This window comes from Sebastes fasciatus, chromosome 20, assembly GCF_043250625.1.
Source record: "Sebastes fasciatus isolate fSebFas1 chromosome 20, fSebFas1.pri, whole genome shotgun sequence".
In the NCBI taxonomy this organism is placed as follows: Eukaryota; Metazoa; Chordata; class Actinopteri; order Perciformes; family Sebastidae; genus Sebastes; species Sebastes fasciatus.
Genome location: NC_133814.1, coordinates 28,116,789 through 28,131,788, shown reverse-complemented (window position 1 = coordinate 28,131,788; position 15,000 = coordinate 28,116,789). Strand labels below are relative to the sequence as shown.

Here is a 15,000-nt window from a genome sequence, read left to right as displayed (position 1 = left end):
ATGATGGATGGAGGGAGGGATGGAGGAATGGAGGAATGGAGGGATGGAGGGATGGAGGGATGGAGGAATGGAGGGATGGAGGGGGAAGGATGGAGGGATGGAGGGGGGAGGGATGGAGGGATGGAGGAATGGAGGGATGGAGGGATGGAGGAATGGAGGGATGGAGGGGGGAGGGATGGAGGGATGGAGGAATGGAAGGATGGAGGAGGGGGAGGGATGGAGGGATGGAGGAATGGAGGGATGGAGGGATGGATGGGGAGGGATGGAGGGATGGAGGGATGGAGGATGGAGATGGAGGGATGGAGGATGGATGGAGGGAGGATGGAGGAATGGAGGGGGGAGGGATGGAGGATGGAGGGATGGAGGGATGGAGTGATGGAGGAATGGAGGGATGGAGGGATGGAGGGATGGAGGAATGGAGGGATGAGGGATGGAGGGATGGAGGAATGGAGGGATGGAGGGGGGAGGGATGGAGGAATGGAGGAATGGAGGGATGGAGGGGGGAGGGATGGAGGAATGGAGGATGGAGGGATGGAGGGATGGAGGAATGGAGGATGGAGGGGATGGAGGGATGGAGGGATGGAGGGATGGAGGGATGAGGATGGGAGTGATGGAGGAATGGAGGGATGGAGGGATGGAGGGATGGAGGGATGGAGGAATGGAGGGATGGAGGGATGGAGTGATGGAGGAATGGAGGGATGGAGGAATGGAGGGATGGAGGGGGGAGGGATGGAGGGATGGAGGGATGGAGGGATGGAGTGATGGAGGGATGGAGGGATGGAGTGATGGAGGGATGGAGGGATGGAGGAATGGAGGGATAGAGAGATGGAGGGATGGAGGGATGGAGGGATGGAGGGATGGAGGAATGGAGGGATGGAGGAATGGAGGGATGGAGGAATGGAGGGATGGAGGGATGGAGGAATGGAGGATGGAGGGATGGAGGGATGGAGGGATGGAGGAATGGAGGGATGGAGGAATGGAGGGATGGAGGAATGGAGGGATGGAGGGATGGAGGAATGGAGGGATGGAGGAATGGAGGGATGGAGGGGGGGAGGGATGGAGGAATGGAGGGATGGAGGGATGGAGGAATGGAGGGATGGAGGAATGGAGGGATGGAGGGGGGAGGGATGGAGGGATGGAGGGATGGAGTGATGGAGGAATGGAGGGATGGAGGGATGGAGGGATGGAGGAATGGAGGGATGGAGGGATGGAGGGATGGAGGAATGGAGGGATGGAGGGATGGAGTGATGGAGGAATGGAGGGATGGAGGGATGGAGGGGGGAGGGATGGAGGGATGGAGGGATGGAGGGATGGAGTGATGGAGGGATGGAGGGATGGAGTGATGGAGGGATGGAGGGATGGAGGGATGGAGGAATGGAGGGATAGAGAGATGGAGGGATGGAGGGATGGAGGGATGGAGGAATGGAGGGATGGAGGAATGGAGGGATGGAGGGATGGAGGGATGGAGGGATGGAGGAATGGAGGGATGGCGGGATGGAGGGATGGAGGGATGGAGGGATGGAGGAATGGAGGGATGGAGAGATGGAGGGATGGAGTGATGGAGGGATGGAGGGATGGAGGGATGGAGGAATGGAGGGATAGAGAGATGGAGGGATGGAGGGATGGAGGGATGGAGGAATGGAGGGATGGAGGGATGGAGGGATGGAGGAATGGAGGGATGGAGGAATGGAGGGATGGAGGGGGGGATGTGACTGCTGCAAAAAGAGAAGTGGTGATTTTACAGCGTCTCTTTTTTCTCCCCCCCGCTGCTGAAATGCATGATGGGAAGGTCTCTTGTGTTTTCAGCGGCGTCCAGTGAACAGGAAACATGTCAGGGTCAGACTCTGCTGAGAGCGCACGCACACACACACACACTCACACACTCACACACGCACACACGCACACGCACACGCACACACTCACACACTCACACACGCACACGCACACACTCACACACACACACACACACACACACACACACACGCGCACGCGCGCGCACACACACACACACACACACACACTCGCACACGCACACGCACACACACACACACGCGCGCGCGCACGCGCACGCACGCACACACACACACACACACACACACACACACAACCAGACTCCTGATACCAACCAGACTCCTGATACCAACCAGACTCCTGATACCAACCAGACTCCCTGATAACAACCAGACTCCCTGATACCAACCAGACTCCCTGATACCAACCAGACTCCTGATACCAACCAGACTCCCTGATACCAACCAGACTCCTGATACCAACCAGACTCCTGATACCAACCAGACTCCCTGATACCAACCACACTCCCTGATACCAACCAGACTCCCTGATACCAACCAGACTCCTGATACCAACCAGACTCCTGATACCAACCAGACTCCTGATACCAACCAGACTCCCTGATAACAACCAGACTCCCTGATACCAACCAGACTCCCTGATACCAACCAGACTCCCTGATAACAACCAGACTCCCTGATACCAACCAGACTCCTGATACCAACCAGACTCCCTGATAACAACCAGACTCCCTGATACCAACCAGACTCCCTGATACCAACCAGACTCCTGATACCAACCAGACTCCCTGATAACAACCAGACTCCCTGATACCAACCAGACTCCTGATACCAACCAGACTCCCTGATAACAACCAGACTCCCGATACCAACCAGACTCCTGATACCAACCAGACTCCTGATACCAACCAGACTCCTGATACCAACCAGACTCCCTGATACCAACCAGACTCCCTGATACCAACCAGACTCCCTGATACCAACCAGACTCCTGATACCAACCAGACTCCCTGATACCAACCAGACTCCTGATACCAACCAGACTCCTGATACCAACCAGACTCCTGATACCAACCAGACTCCCTGATACCAACCACACTCCCTGATACCAACCAGACTCCTGATACCAACCAGACTCCTGATACCAACCAGACTCCTGATACCAACCAGACTCCCTGATAACAACCAGACTCCCTGATAACAACCAGACTCCCTGATACCAACCAGACTCCTGATACCAACCAGACTCCCTGATACCAACCAGACTCCCTGATACCAACCAGACTCCTGATACCAACCAGACTCCTGATACCAACCAGACTCCCTGATACCAACCAGACTCCTGATACCAACCAGACTCCTGATACCAACCAGACTCCTGATACCAACCAGACTCCCTGATACCAACCAGACTCCTGATACCAACCAGACTCCCTGATACCAACCAGACTCCCTGATACCAACCAGACTCCTGATACCAACCAGACTCCTGATACCAACCAGACTCCCTGATACCAACCAGACTCCTGATACCAACCAGACTCCTGATACCAACCAGACTCCTGATAACAACCAGACTCCCTGATAACAACCAGACTCCCTGATACCAACCAGACTCCTGATACCAACCAGACTCCCTGATACCAACCAGACTCCCTGATACCAACCAGACTCCTGATACCAACCAGACTCCTGATACCAACCAGACTCCCTGATACCAACCAGACTCCTGATACCAACCAGACTCCTGATACCAACCAGACTCCTGATAACAACCAGACTCCTGATACCAACCAGACTCCCTGATACCAACCAGACTCCTGATACCAACCAGACTCCTGATACCAACCAGACTCCCTGATACCAACCAGACTCCTGATACCAACCAGACTCCCTGATAACAACCAGACTCCTGATACCAACCAGACTCCCTGATACCAACCAGACTCTTGATACCAACCAGACTCCTGATAACAACCAGACTCCTGATACCAACCAGACTCCTGATACCAACCAGACTCCCTGATACCAACCAGACTCCTGATACCAACCAGACTCCCTGATACCAACCAGACTCCTGATACCAACCAGACTCCTGATACCAACCAGACTCCTGATACCAACCAGACTCCCTGATACCAACCAGACTCCCTGATACCAACCAGACTCCTGATACCAACCAGACTCCTGATACCAACCAGACTCCTGATAACAACCAGACTCCCTGATAACAACCAGACTCCCTGATACCAACCAGACTCCTGATACCAACCAGACTCCCTGATACCAACCAGACTCCCTGATACCAACCAGACTCCTGATACCAACCAGACTCCTGATACCAACCAGACTCCCTGATACCAACCAGACTCCTGATACCAACCAGACTCCTGATACCAACCAGACTCCCTGATACCAACCAGACTCCCTGATACCAACCAGACTCCCTGATACCAACCAGACTCCTGATAACAACCAGACTCCCTGATACCAACCAGACTCCCTGATACCAACCAGACTCCTGATACCAACCAGACTCCCTGATACCAACCAGACTCCCTGATACCAACCAGACTCCTGATACCAACCAGACTCCTGATAACAACCAGACTCCTGATACCAACCAGACTCCCTGATAACAACCAGACTCCTGATACCAACCAGACTCCCTGATACCAACCAGACTCCTGATACCAACCAGACTCCTGATAACAACCAGACTCCTGAGAGCTAACGCACCTCTGAGACGCTGTACAGTTCAACTTTAGAGCTATCTCAGTTAAAATATTTAATCATGACTAAACTCATGTTCTATCTGTTCTAAATGAACCTTAAAGGAGATCAGTCCAGTATTTAATCCTCTTATCAACATGGGAGTGGACTAATATGCTGCTTTATGTAAATGTATGTATATATTTATCATTATAAATCAATGAACAACACAGATCAATAACAGATATTGATCCAGAAACCCTCACAGGTACTGCATTTAGCATAAAACAATATGCTCCCATCATAACATGGCAAACTGCAGCCCAACAGGCAACAACAGCTGTCAGTGTGTCAGTGTGCTGACTTGACTATGACTTGCCCCAAACTGCATGTGATGATCATAAAGTGGGCATGTCTGTAAAGGGGAGACTCGTGGGTACCCAGAGAACCCATTTACATTCACTGATCTGGAGGACAGAGGTCAAGGGACCCCTTTGGACATGGACATGACAGTTTTTCCTCGTCAAAATGTAGACAACCCAGAGAACCCATAGAACCCAGGTGATGATGATGATGATGATGATGGTGATGATGATGGTGGTGATGATGATGATGAAGGTGATGATGATGATGATGATGATGATGATGATGATGATGAAGGTGATGATGATGGTGATGATGATGATGATGAAGGTGATGATGATGGTGATGATGATGATGAAGGTGATGATGATGATGATGATGATGAAGGTGAAGGTGATGATGATGAAGGTGATGATGATGATGATGATGATGATGATGATGAAGGTGATGATGATGGTGATGATGATGATGATGAAGGTGATGATGATGATGATGATGATGAAGGTGAAGGTGATGATGATGAAGGTGATGATGATGGTGATGTTGATGATGATGATGAAGGTGATGATGATGAAGGTGATGATGATGAAGGTGATGGTGATGATGATGATGATGAAGGTGATGATGGTGGTGATGATGATGATGATGAAGGTGATGATGATGATGATGAAGGTAATGATGATGATGAAGGTGATGATGATGATGAAGGTGATGATGGTGATGAAGGTGATGATGAAGGTGATGATGATGGTGATGATGATGAAGGTGATGATGATGATGATGATGAAGGTGATGAAGGTGATGATGATGAAGGTGATGATGATGATGAAGGTGATGATGATGATGAAGGTGATGATGGTGATGAAGGTGATGATGAAGGTGATGATGATGGTGGTGATGATGATGGTGATGATGATGATGATGATGATGATGATGATGGTGATGATGATGATGAAGGTGATGGTGATGATGATGATGATGATGATGAAGGTGATGATGGTGGTGATGATGATGATGATGAAGGTGATGATGATGATGATGAAGGTAATGATGATGGTGGTGATGATGATGAAGGTGATGATGATGAAGGTGATGATGATGATGAAGGTGATGATGATGATGAAGGTGATGATGGTGATGAAGGTGATGATCAAGGTGATGATGATGATGGTGGTGATGATGATGGTGATGATGATGATGATGATGATGATGATGATGGTGATGATGATGATGAAGGTGATGGTGATGATGATGATGAAGGTGATGATGGTGGTGATGATGATGATGATGAAGGTGATGATGATGATGATGAAGGTAATGATGGTGGTGGTGATGATGATGGTGATGATGATGATGATGATGATGAAGGTGATGAAGGTGATGATGATGAAGGTGATGATGATGATGAAGGTGATGATGATGATGAAGGTGATGATGATGATGATGAAGGTAATGATGATGGTGGTGATGATGATGAAGGTGATGATGATGAAGGTGATGATGATGATGAAGGTGATGATGATGATGAAGGTGATGATGGTGATGAAGGTGATGATCAAGGTGATGATGATGATGGTGGTGATGATGATGGTGATGATGATGATGATGATGATGATGATGATGGTGATGATGATGATGAAGGTGATGGTGATGATGATGATGATGAAGGTGATGATGGTGGTGATGATGATGATGATGAAGGTGATGATGATGATGATGAAGGTAATGATGGTGGTGGTGATGATGATGGTGATGATGATGATGATGATGATGAAGGTGATGAAGGTGATGATGATGAAGGTGATGATGATGATGAAGGTGATGATGATGATGAAGGTGATGATGATGATGATGATGATGATGATGATGAAGGTGATGAAGGTGATGATGATGAAGGTGATGATGATGATGAAGGTGATGATGATGAAGAAGGTGATGATGATGGTGATGATGATGAAGGTGATGATGATGATGATGATGATGAAGGTGATGATGATGATGATGATGATGATGATGATGATGATGAAGGTGACCAGCTCTCATCTTTTGTCTCTGAGATGTGAGAGTGTTTTTTGGGGTTTGATGGGGGGGGGGGGTCTCTGGTGTGTGCAGCGTGGGATTATGGGAAGACGGCGTGCTGTCAATCATCTGGCGGCGTAGGTGTGATTCCCCCCCGCTGCAGGTCGGTCGGGGCTGAATCTCATTAACGAGTTTCAGAGTTTCAGGATGACTGACAGCAGAATAATGTGGGGGGCGGGGGGGGGCGGGGGGGCCCCAGAGGGCCCCGACCAGCCGCCATGTTAATGGATGAATGAGAGTCAATGGAGCCGAATATACCGACTGAGGAGTTTGACCCTTAACACACCGTCTGCTGCTGCTCCGACACAACCAGCAGAATATCATATCTATTCTATTCTATTATACTCTATTCTATTCTATTATTATATCTACTCTATTCTATTATTATATCTATTCTATTCTATTATTATATCTACTCTATTCTATTATTATATCTACTCTATTCTATTATTATATCTATTCTATTCTATTATTATATCTACTCTATTCTATTATTATATCTACTCTATTCTATTATTATATCTATTCTATTCTATTATTATATCTACTCTATTCTATTATTATATCTACTCTATTCTATTATTATATCTATTCTATTCTATTATTATATCTACTCTATTCTGTTATTATATCTATTCTATTCTATTCTATTATTATATCTATTCTATTTTATTATTATATCTATTATGTTCTATTCTATTCTATTCTACTCTATTATTATATCTACTCTATTCTATTATTATATCTATTCTATTCTATTATTATATCTATTCTATTTTATTATTATATCTATTGTATTCTATTCTATTATTATATCTATTATGTTCTATTCTATTCTATTATACTCTATTATTATATCTACTCTATTCTATTATATCTATTCTATTCTATTCTATTATTATATCTATTCTATTCTATTCTATTATTGTATCTATTCTATTTTATTATTATATCTATTCTATTCTATTCTATTATTATATCTATTCTATTCTATTTTATTATTATATCTATTCTATTCTATTATTATATCTATTCTATTCTATTATATCTATTCTATTCTATTCTATTATTATATCTATTCTATTCTATTATTATATCTATTCTATTCTATTCTATTATTATATCTATTGTATTCTATTCTATTATTATATCTATTCTATTCTATTCTATTATATCTATTCTATTCTATTCTATTCTATTATTATATCTATGCTATTCTAACTATTCTATTCTATTATTATATCTATTCTATTCTATTCTATTATTATATCTATTCTATTCTATTATTATATCTATTCTATTCTATTCTATTATTATATCTACTCTATTCTATTCTATTATTATATCTATTCTATTGTATTCTATTCTATTATTATATCTATTCTATTCTATTCTATTATTATATCTATTCTATTCTATTCTATTCTATTATTATATCTATTCTATTCTATTATTATATCTATTCTATTCTATTCTATTTTATTATTATATCTATTCTATTCTATTATTATATCTATTCTATTCTATTCTATTTTATTATTATATCTATTCTATTCTATTATTATATCTATTCTATTCTATTCTATTTTATTATTATATCTATTCTATTCTATTATTATATCTATTCTATTCTATTCTATTATTATATCTATTCTATTCTATTCTATTTTATTATTATATCTATGCTATTCTATTATTATATCTATTCTATTCTATTCTATTCTATTATAACTATTCTATTCTATTATTATATCTATTCTATTCTATTCTATTATTATATCTATTCTATTCTATTCTATTCTATTATTATAACTATTCTATTCTATTATTATAACTATTCTATTCTATTCTTATATCTATTCTATTCTATTATTATAACTATTCTATTCTATTATTATAACTATTCTATTCTATTATTATATCTATTCTATTCTATTCTATTATTATATCTATTCTATTCTATTCTATTATCATATCTATTCTATTCTATTCTATTATTATAACTATTCTATTCTATTATTATAACTATTCTATTCTATTATTATATCTATTCTATTCTATTATTATAACTATTCTATTCTATTATTATATCTATTCTATTCTATTATTATAACTATTCTATTCTATTATTATATCTATTCTATTCTTTTCTATTATTATATCTATTCTATTCTATTCTATTCTATTATTATATCTATTCTATTTTATTCTATTATTATATCTATTGTATTCTATTGTATTCTATTATTATATCTATTCTATTCTATTATACTCTATTCTATTCTATTATATCTATTCTATTCTATTATATCTATTCTATTATTATATCTATTCTATTCTATTATTATATCTATTGTATTCTATTCTATTATTAAATCTATTCTATTCTATTCTATTATATCTATTCTATTCTATTCTATTATTATATCTATTGTATTCTATTCTGTTATTATATCTGTTCTATTCTATTTTATTCTATTATTATATCTATTCTATTCTATTATTATATCTATTTTATTCTATTATTATATCTATTTTATTCTATTATTATATCTATTCTATTCTATTATTATATCTATTTTATTCTATTATTATATCTATTTTATTCTATTATTATATCTATTCTATTCTATTATTATATCTATTTTATTCTATTCTATTCTGTTATCTGATTGGTCCACATGCAGGGCTGGCATGTGATTGGTTCAGAGCCTCGGGCTGTAACATGAAACCTGAGAGGAAGCAGCTCTTAATTACACATGCTAATTAGGTTAATTCAATATGTAAATGAGCTCCAGACATGAAGAAGAAACAGAAAAAAAAGCTGTCATTACTTCCTGTCTGTCATCTTCATGGCAGCTGATTGGTTTGGCAATGACGGCTTCTTAACGAGCTCCTAACGAGCTCCTAACGAGCTCTTAACGAGCTGTGTTCATCTGGAGATCCTCAGGGTTCTGTGATTGGTCCGTTATATTTTCACTTTATTTACAACAAACAGTCCACCAACAACATGTTAGTGTCCGTCTGACTTCCTGTCTGACTTCCTGTCTGACTTCCTGTGTGACCTCCTGTCTGACTTCCTGTCTGACCTCCTGTCTGACCTCCTGTCTGACTTTCTGTCTGACTTCCTGTCTGACTTTCTGTCTGAGCATGTTGAGAGGAGCATGTTGAGGACGCTGCTGTCTGACAGCATCTCTAGTCTCTAATTACAGCAGAGGTCAAAGGTCGACACCAACGGATTCATCACGCTAATCATCAACTGTGTGCGTGTGAGTGTGTGTGTGTGTGTGTGTGTGTGCGTGTTGCATGTTATATGATCCATCCATCCATCTGCAACCGCTTATCCCGTTAGGGGTCGCGGGGGGGCTGGAGCCGATCCCAGCCGACATTGGGCGAAGGCAGGGTACACCCTGGACAGGTCGCCAGTCCATCGCAGGGCTGACACAGAGACAGACAACCATTCACGCTCACATTCACACCTACGGGCAATTTAGAGTCAACAATTAACCTAACCTGCATGTCTTTGGACTGTGGGAGGAAACCGGAGTACCCGGAGAAAACCCACGCTAACACGGGGAGAACATGCAAACTCCACACAGAAGGGTCCCAAGCCAGATTCGAACCTGCAACCCTCTAGCTGTGAGGCGCCAGTGCTAACCACTGCACCACCATGTTATATGATATATTATGTTAATTTATATTATGTTATATTATGTTATATTCTATAATATTATAATATATGATCTAGTATGGGATGTCAGTGGGGGGGGGGATTGAAGGTGTTTTAATGTTTAACGGCTGAGTTAAAGTAAAGATGAACCACAGCGCTGCAGCAGCTCCTAAATCACACACACACACACACACACACACACACACACACACACACACACACACACATACACGCACACATTATCCCCCCGTGTCAGTACATCAGTGGGGGGGTAATAGTGACTCCATGTTCTACCTCATAGAGCAGATTAACTCCAGATCAGTGTGGGTTTCTCACTGGGGCTGTGTGTGTGTGTGTGTGTGTGTGTGTGTGTGTGTGTGTGTGTGTGTGTGTGTGTGTGTGTGTGTGTGTGTATGTGTGTGTGTGTGTGTGTCTGTATGGAGATGAATCTGTGATGCGTCCTGATATCTGCTCGTAAATATGAACAGTAATAGACCGTGTGTGTGGAGGAGACAAGGGAGGAGGAGACAAAGGAGGCAGGAAACAAGGGAGAAGGAGACAAGGGAGGAGGAGACAAGGGAGGAGGAGACAAAGGAGGCAGGAAACAAGGGAGAAGGAGACAAGGGAGGAGGAGACAAGGGAGGAGGAGACAAAGGAGGCAGGAAACAAGGGAGGAGGAGACAAGGGAGGAGACAAGAGGAGGCAGGAGACAAGGGAGGAGGAGACAAAGGAGGCAGGAAACAAGGGAGAAGGAGACAAGGGAGGAGGAGACAAGGGAGGAGACGAGAGGAGGCAGGAGACAAGGGAGGAGGAGACAAGGGAGGAGGAGACAAGGGAGGACACGAGAGGAGGCAGGAGACAAGGGAGGAGGAGACAAGGGAGTAGGAGACAAGGGAGGAGGAGACAAGGGAGGAGACGAGACGAGGCAGGAGACAAGGGAGGAGGAGACAAGGGAGGAGGAGATAAGGGAGGAAACGAGAGGAGGCAGGAGACAAGGGAGGAGGAGACAAGGGAGTAGGAGACACGGGAGGAGGAGACAAGGGAGGAGGAGATGAAGGGAGAAACTGTGAAGGTAAGCTGATGATGATGATGATGATGATGATGATGCTGGTGCTGGGCGGTTACCACGGTGATAAGGTTGTTTGTGTGAGAGAGAGCAGCTGATCAGAGGTCAGAGGTCAGAGGTCATCCTGAGTCTTGGATCTTAAAATCAGTTTGGCTTGTCGTGAGAATAAATATATAACATATTAACATTAACGTTAGCTACATTATTGTTGTTCTACTAGTTGTTGTTATAATGTTTCTGAAAGATGAATAATAACGTTCTGGTGGTTCCACCGTGCTGCCGGGGTTCTAGAGGAGGTCCGTTTGTAGTCGGAGCATCTGTTCAGAGTGTTTCCGTGTTTCTCCGTCAGCACTTTGACCGTCTGTAGGCTCATTAGAAAGGAGCAGCAAGGAATGCTGGGTAATCAATACTGAACATCCCAACAGCTGCTCGGCTCGTCTGAAACACGTCTCAGTGACTCACAGAACTCAACAGAACCACAGCTGGATAAATAATAATAATTATAATAACAATAAAGAATAAATAATAAAATAATACAGAAAACATCACCCCGACTGAGAGAAGGGTGAGGTTTGTCTGTTTTCTGTCCTGAGAGAGAGAGAGAGAGAGGGAGGGAGAGAGAGAGGGAGAGAGGGAGAGAGAGAGAGAGTGGCGTTCTCATCCTCAGTGTGTTTGTTCCATCTCTGTTCTAAGACCTGAACTGAAGGAAGATATCATGTATTATATATATAGTATATAGTGTATAGTGTTATATATATAGTATATAGTGTATAGTGTTATATATATAGTGTATAGTATTATATATATAGTATATAGTGTATAGTGTTATATATATAGTATATAGTATTATATATATAGTATATAGTGTATAGTGTTATATATATAGTGTATAGTATTATATATATAGTATATAGTGTATAGTGTTATATATATAGTGTATAGTATTATATATATAGTATATAGTGTATAGTGTTATATATATAGTATATAGTGTATAGTGTTATATATATAGTGTATAGTATTATATATATAGTATATAGTGTATAGTATTATATATATAGTATATAGTGTATAGTATTATATATATAGTATATAGTGTATAGTATTATATATATAGTATATAGTGTATAGTATTATATATATAGTATATAGTGTATAGTATTATATATATAGTGTATAGTGTATAGTATTATATATATAGTATATAGTGTATAGTATTATATATATAGTGTATAGTCTATAGTATTATATATATAGTATATAGTGTATAGTATTATATATATAGTGTATAGTGTATAGTATATATATAGTATATAGTGTATAGTATTATATATATAGTGTATAGTGTATAGTATTATATATATAGTGTATAGTGTATAGTATATATATAGTATATAGTGTATAGTATTATATATATAGTATATAGTGTATAGTATTATATATATAGTGTATAGTCTATAGTATTATATATATAGTATATAGTGTATAGTATTATATATATAGTGTATAGTGTATAGTATATATATAGTATATAGTGTATAGTATTATATATATAGTATATAGTGTATAGTATATATATATATATAGTATATAGTGTATAGTATTATATATATAGTATATAGTGTATAGTATTATATATATAGTGTATAGTGTATAGTATTATATATATAGTATATAGTGTATAGTATTATATATATAGTATATAGTGTATAGTATATATATAGTGTATAGTGTATAGTATTATATATATAGTATATAGTGTATAGTATTATATATATAGTATATAGTGTATAGTATTATATATATAGTATATAGTGTATAGTATTATATATATAGTATATAGTGTATAGTATTATATATATAGTGTATAGTGTATAGTATTATATATATAGTATATAGTGTATAGTATTATATATATAGTATATAGTGTATAGTATTATATATATAGTATATAGTGTATAGTATTATATATATAGTATATAGTGTATAGTATATATATAGTGTATAGTGTATAGTATTATATATATAGTATATAGTGTATAGTATTATATATATAGTATATAGTGTATAGTATTATATATATAGTATATAGTGTATAGTATATATATAGTGTATAGTGTATAGTATTATATATATAGTATATAGTGTATAGTATTATATATATAGTATATAGTGTATAGTATTATATATATAGTATATAGTGTATAGTATTATATATATAGTATATAGTGTATAGTATATATATAGTGTATAGTGTATAGTATTATATATATAGTATATAGTGTATAGTATTATATATATAGTATATAGTGTATAGTATTATATATATAGTATATAGTGTATAGTATTATATATATAGTATATAGTGTATAGTATTATATATATAGTGTATAGTGTATAGTATTATATATATAGTATATAGTGTATAGTATTATATATATAGTATATAGTGTATAGTATTATATATATAGTATATAGTGTATAGTATTATATATATAGTATATAGTGTATAGTATTATATATATAGTATATAGTGTATAGTATTATATATATAGTATATAGTGTATAGTATTATATATATAGTGTATAGTGTATAGTATTATATATATAGTATATAGTGTATAGTATTATATATATAGTATATAGTGTATAGTATTATATATATAGTATATAGTGTATAGTATTATATATATAGTGAGCTGATGGCTGGTTTTTATTCTGTGTTCAGGTTCTTCCTGAAGTTTTTCCTGAAGTGTAACCAGAACTGTCTGAAGAACGCCGGGAACCCTCGAGACATGAGGAGGTTCCAGGTAACACACACACACACACACACACACACACACACACACACACACACACACACACACAGACACACACACACACACACACACACACACACACACACACACACACACACACACACACACACACACACACACACACACACAGATGAATTCATTTCCCCAAAGGGCAGGACGTGGCTTCGGAGGACCTGCTGTACCCATAATGCATTGCAGCGGGGCGGCCTGAGGCTTATTGCTTTGCAGATATAATGTGAGAGGTCAGCGGGGAACGTCTGCTCCGTTCTCTAACGTCAACACTTTGTGTTCATCCTCCATCACCAAACATCTCTCATCACTACGTCCTGTTCCTGCTGAACAACAAGAGTTCCACCCGTCACTTTAACCTATAGATCTATATCTATATCTATATCTATATCTATCTATATCTATATCTATCTATAGATATAGATCTATATCTATATCTATATCTATATCTATCTATAGATATATACTGTA

General features: G+C 39.3%; 1 pseudogene; it reads left to right on the top strand.

The window, feature by feature from the left end:
• The window catches only part of LOC141759049 (transcription factor COE3-like), a 67,581-nt pseudogene that overhangs the window by 23,335 nt on the left and 29,246 nt on the right, over positions 1–15,000 (top strand).